The following is a 6934-nucleotide window of genomic DNA, read 5'->3' on the forward strand; positions in this document are numbered from 1 at the left end:
CAACATTAAATAGAACACCACCTCATATTTATATTAATTTTCAATTTGCAAAGCATTTTGATATGCAATGATTTTTGCTGTTGTTCAGTCATAAGTCATGTCTGACACTTTCAAGACCCCATGGACTGTAACCTGCTAGGCTTTTCTGACCATGACATTTCCTAGACAAGAGCACTGGAGTGGGTTGCCTTTCCCTTCTCCAGGGTATCTTCCTGACCCTGGGATCCAACTCTCACCTCCCACATTGTCAGGTGGATTCTTTACCATTATGCCACCAGGGAAGCCCCATGGGATAATTATTTTCTCTTTTTGTCATTCACATGAACTAGTGGAGATAGTATATCATTTTATGAGTAAAGGACTAATCCTCTCAAGTAGCAAATGTAGTGGACATGATTACACTCATTCTACATGATGTGTAAAACCTAAACTTGTTTTTCCAACCTCTGTTATTTTTTTTTTTATATATTCTACTCTAGCAAAATATATCACAGTCTGTTAAAGGAAGCTTGTAACCAAAATTTTCAGTATGCAATGTGAGACAAAGAAGGTTAAAGGTACAATCGTGTTTGTCACATTGAATCTATTTTCAATGTATAAAATAATTTCATATTTAATCATACTTTATTTTTTATTTATATTTATTTATTTACTTTACAATATTGTATTGGTTTTGCCATACATCAACATGCATCTGCCACGGGTGTACACGTGTTCCCCATCCTGAACCCCCCTCCCACCTCCCTCCCCATACCATCCCTCTGGATCAAGAAAACACTTTGAAAGTACATTTAAATGTACATATGTACATTTTAAAAGGTTGGATATTTGTTACAGTATTTCTGGATTTCTCTGTCCTGCAATAAGCAATTTTAAAAAGGCATTTTTAATAAAAATTATCTTTGTTTCTCTAAAAGAAATATAAGAATCAGAACTTCTTGAACCTCAAACATTAGTGCATTTTTAGAAAATTATCACAATCTACAATTTTGAAATTGTTAAATGAAAATGACAAATTGAATTTAAAAACTCCTGTCTATAGCTTACAAAAGTAAATTCACAATTAAATTTTAGAGGATTTGAGATGATTTAGTAACTTCCCTTTGTAACGCAAACTGCCTTTAAGTTTTTTTATTACTTTATTTTTAAAATTTTCATTAAGACGTAATTGACAAAAAAATTATATTAGTTTCAAGTGCACCATATCGTATAATGCTTGATATGTGTATACATCGCAGAATGATCATTTCAATACTAGTACTTAACATCTGTCACTATACAGACTTAAAAGATTATTTTTATTTTATGATAAGAACTTTCAAGGTCGACTTTAAAGAATATCTTTTAATAGCAAAAGAGATTAGTTGAGATTACTAATCTGGACAGGAGAAACACCAGTGGAAATATAAACTATCATTTTTACATATGAGAATTTGCTATTGAATATTTTTTCTTCTACTTAAATATTACTTCTTGGACAACTCAGGAGATCTCAGTTACAAATGAAAGTAAAAGTGGTAGGAACATATATAATCTATATTCTATTCTTTAATCAACTGAAGCAAATGTGCATTTTATATACATGCATCATATTGAACCAGTTTTCCATACAAGTGAATCTGTGTAAAATGTTAGTTTCAAATTATTGTTTACTATATCAAAAGTATTTTGATAAGCAGAGTTTACTGTAACCATAAATCAAAAGTAAATTTAAAGGAAACATTAAAATATTGTGAAATAAATGACCAGGGTCTCCAAAATTGCAATTATGCAGTATCTTGAGATCACTTAGTAATGCTTAATATTAGATATTCTGCTATTTTTGTCCATGAATTAAATGTAAATATTGATATTAAATGTGAATTTATCTTTTGGCCTTTTAATCCCATTTTCTGATCAAAGAACTATCATAAAATATAGGAATAGAATTCCAATATGCAAATTCTACATAAATATCTTTTATGTTGACTGAATTTTTCCATTCCCTATGATTTGTTTTATCTATGATTTACTTTTGTATTAATTTAATTTATGCTTAACTAAACACCATTAACACAATGATGAAGAAAAACATTTTAAATATATTCATAATATTCAAAATGTTTGCAAAGATCCTTACACATTTTCAAAAAATACTAAGTGTAATGGAAATAAGCATTTATTAATCTACCACTAGTACCCAAGCTTCATAGATGAATACCCACGCAAATAAATGGGGAAACAGTGGAAACAGTGGCAGACTTTATTTTGGGGGCCTCCAAAATCACTGCAGATGGTGATTGCAGCCATGAAATGAAAAGACGCTTACTCCTTGGAAGGAAAGTTATGACCAACCTAGGCAGCATATTAAAAAGCAGAGACATTACTTTGCCAACAAAGGTCCATCTAGTCAAGGCTATGGGTTTTCCAGTGGTCATGTATGGATGTGAGATTTGGACTATAAAGAATGCTGAGTGCCAAAGAATTGATGCTTTTGAACTGTGGTGTTGGAGAAGACTCTTGAGAGTCCCTTGGACTGCAAGTGGATCCAACCAGTACATTCTAAAGGAGATCAGTCCTGGCTGTTCATTGGAAGGACTGATGTTGAAGCTGAAACTCCAATACTTTGGCCACCTGATGCAAACAGCTGACTCATTTGAAAAGACCCTGGTGCTGGGAAGGATTGAGGGCAGGAGGAGAAGGGGATCACAGAGGATGAGATGGTTGGATGACATCACTGACTCAATGGACATGAGTATAGGTAAACTCTGGTAGTTGGTGATGTACAGGGAGGCCTGGCGTGCTGTGATACATGATGTTGCAAAGAGTTGGACATGACTGAACTGAACTGCACTGAGTACGCAAGTATTGCCTTAAACTGTATACTTTCCATTTGATTGTTTTGATCAGTCACATTAAGTAAACATTGCTATTTCCATTTTATGTCATCAAAAAACATGGTCTCTGAGGTAAGATACAACATCCTAAAACTAAAATGAAGTAGGAAAGTAAAAATGCAAATATGTATCTGATTCATTTCCCACTTTGTTACTCCTCAAATACTCATGTGCCTTTGTGTTTATTTGAAACATCTGCTTACTCAAGTTCTCTTGAGAAGTTTCTCAATTAACCATTTATTGTCCATCTGTTGATTCGTTAATAAATATTTTAAAATAGTGTTTTTAAATTTTATATAATATAACATCTTCAAGACCCAAATTATGCACTAATTTAAATTGAAAGTGCAACTGGCTCAGTCAAGTCTGACTCTTTGAATACTGGAGTGGGTAGCCTTTCCTTTCTCCAGGGTATCTTCCTAACCCAGAGGTCAAACCCAGGTCTCTTGCATTGCAGGTGGATTCTTTACCAGCTGAGCCACAAGGGAAGCCAAAGAATACTGGAGTGGGTAACCTATCCCTTCTCCAGTGGATCTTCCTGACCCTGGAATCAAACCAAGGTCTCATGCATTGCAGGTAGAATTCTTTACCAACTGAGCTATGAGGGAAGCCTGATTTAAATTTAACTTTCCACTAATGTGACCCAATTAGCAAATGTTTACTTAATTTTAATTTATTTATATTTCCTTAATTAAAATATTAAGTTCTAGAATAGTTTTGCTTGTTGGAATTCTTGGAAGCTAAAATACTCTGGCTCAGCAAGGCAGTTGGCCTCAAATTTTATTACAATTTTAGTTTCTAGACTGGAATCTTTTGAATTCTTGCCATGTCAAATACTATATGCCATCTATCAGAATGATATGTAAAATTACAGAAATGGCATTAAAGTTATGTGATATTGACAGTTTTTTCTGTTTGAATGCTCAACATTTTATTTTCAGAGGGAATTTATTTTCTATTTCTTTTATCATTCTCTTTGGGGAGGCAATTTATCATGTTTGATCTACATTGTTCATTATTTAAGATTTTTTCTTTTATTGTTTTGACACCTAATGTAAGAATCTTACAAAACTGAAAACATTTATACTGTATCTCATATTCTAATTTAATTTCATGTTGTCATACTATATCTTGCATGGAGGAGTTTTCACTAGTGGGTTTAAATATAGAAGAGTTGAAAGTAATAACATTTAAAAATTGGTTTACCTTTTATTATTTATACCATTATCATCTTTTTGAGTTCTGAAATAATATACAACCAGTGTCTATTAAATGTGTTTTTAATATACCACAATCAGAGTGTGTACATTTTCATTTAAAGACTAAATAATTGTGTTGTTACTATTGAGAGAAGTTTGGTTTAATAGAAAATACATTTTCATCATCAGGGACATAATTATTTGTGTATGAATAAAATGTTACAGAATAAATATTGGTACAGTGTTGCTAAACAAAACCTTGATTTTTGAAATATGGGACAAAGTAGGAGATTTTGAGATTTACTCTGTACAAGAAATCTATCACTCCTGTCTTTGTACATAAGAATTCTGGGACTTTCATTGCTAAAATTTGATGTATGCTTTTTTTAGTCAGGAAGTAGAAAATTTGTGACGTCTTCTGTGTTATTTTTTTGGAGTTAAAAATTAAAGCATAAATTGCATACAGGGAACTGCTCAGATCTTGTTTTATATTTTTTAGTTTTGGCAAATGATATAATTTTTTAATCCATCAGTTCAGTTCAGTTCAGTCTCTCAGTCATGTGACCCAATGAATCACAGCATGCTAGGCCTCCCTGTCCATCACCAACTTCTGGAGCTCACTCAAACTCAGGTCCATCGAATCAGTGATGCCATCCAGCCATCTCATCCTCTGTTGTCCCCTTTTCTTCCTGCCCCCAATCCCTCCCAGGATCAGGGTCTTTTGAAATGAGTCAACTCTTCACATGAGGGGGCCAAAGTTCCAGCTTCAGCATCAGTCCTTCCAATGAACAGCCAGGAATGATTTCCTTTAGGATGGATTGGTTGGATCTCCTTGCAGTCCAAGGGACTCTCAAGAGTCTTCTCCAACACCACCATTCAAAAGCATCAATTATTCAGCACTCAGCTTTCTTCACAGTCCAACTCTTACATCCATAAATGACTACTGGAAAAACCATAGCCTTAACTAGACAGACCTTTGTTGGCAAAGTAATGTCTCTGCTTTTTAATATGCTGTCTATTTTGGTCATAACTTTCCTTCCAAGGAGTAAATGTCTTTTCATTTTATGGCTGCAATCACCATCTGCAACCATTTTGGAGCCCAGAAAAATGAAGTCAGCTACTGTTTCTGCTGTTTCCCCATATATCTGGCACGAAGTGATGGGACCAGATGCTATGATCTTAGTTTTCTGAATGTTGAGCTTTAAGCCAACTTTTTCACTCTCCACTTTCACTTTCATCAAGGGGCTTTTGAGTTCCTCTTCACTTTCTGCCATAAGGGTGGTGTCATCTGCATATCTGAGGTTATTGATATTTCTCCCGGCAATCTTGATTCCAGCTTGTGTTTCATCCAGCCCAGCGTTTCTCATGATGTACTCTGCATATAAGTTAAATAAACAGGGTGACAATTTATAGCCTTGACTTACTCCTTTTCCTATTTGGAACCAGTCTGTTGTTCCCTGTCTAGTTCTAACTGTTGCTTCCTGACCTGCATATAGGTTTCTCAAAAGGCAGGTCAGGTGGTCTGGTATTCCCATCTCTTTCAGAATTTTCCCCTGTTTATTGTGATCCACACAGTCAAAGGCTTTGGCATAATCAATAAAGCAGAAGTAGATGTTTTTCTGGAACTCTCTTGCGTTTTCCATGATCCAGCAGATGTTGGCAATTTGATCTCTGGTTCCTCTGCCTTTTCTAAATCCAGTTTGAACATCTGGAATTTCATGGTTCATGTATTGCTGAAGCTTGGCTTGGAGAATTTTGAGCATTACTTTACTAGCCTGTGAGATAAGTGCAATTGTGCAGTAGTTTGAGCATTCTTTGGCATTTCCTTTCTTTGGGATTGGAATGAAAACTGACCTTTTCCAGTCCTGTGGCCACTGCTGAGTTTTCCATAATTCCTGGCATATTGAGTACAGCACTTTCACAGCATCATCTATAACCCTATAAAAATACAGAATATTCATCACTGTAGAGTCAATTCTCTCTCAAACCCTAATTAACCATAACAATATAGGCTCAATTAGACTTTTAAATACTAGAAATGCATTTAGAACTGTTAGAAGATATGATTAGCAAATTATATAACATTAACTCTGTACAATATTTTTTTTTCTTCTTTATGATTTTTCTATTTCTTAAGGAATGATGTAGGACTGCTGCTGAGTTGCTTCAGTTGTGTCCAGCTCTTTGCGACCCCTTGGACTGGAGCCTGCCAGGGTCCATTGTCTGTGGGATTCTCCAGGAAAAAATTCTAGAGTGAATTCTCATTTTCTTCTCTAGGGGACCTTCCTGACCCACAGATAGAACCCACATCTCTTACATCTCCTGCATCGACAGGCAGGTTTTTTATCATTGGTACCACCTGGGCAGCAATCACTGGAAATGCAAATAACACTCTGTAAAGCTTATTTTGAGTTTAATATGTTCTGATGAATGAGAGGTAGATAACCAGAAATTTTTCCTCTTTGGGTATATGTGTGGATATTTGTGCACATAGAATATACCATTTACGTTTTAGAATTACCTTCTATGATATGGTCTTTGTTGTTATTCAGTCACTAAGTGGTGTCCAACTCTCTGTGACCTCGTAGACTGCAGCAAGCTAAGCTATCCTGTCCTTCACCATCTCCAGGAGTTTGTTCAAACTCATGTTCATTGAGTTGGTGATGATATCCAAGCATCTCATCCTCTGTCACCCACTTCTCCTCCTGCCGTCAGTCTTTCCCAGCATCAGGGTCTTTTCCAACAAGTCCACTTTTTGCATCAGATGACCAAATTACTGGAACTTCAGCTTCAATATCAGTCCTTCTAAAGGCTTTTCAGGATTGATTTCATTTAGGATTGACTGGATTGATCTCCTTG

Source organism: Bison bison, unplaced genomic scaffold (genome assembly GCF_000754665.1).
Source record: "Bison bison bison isolate TAMUID 2011002044 unplaced genomic scaffold, Bison_UMD1.0 scf7180017864515, whole genome shotgun sequence".
Taxonomy (NCBI): Eukaryota; Metazoa; Chordata; class Mammalia; order Artiodactyla; family Bovidae; genus Bison; species Bison bison.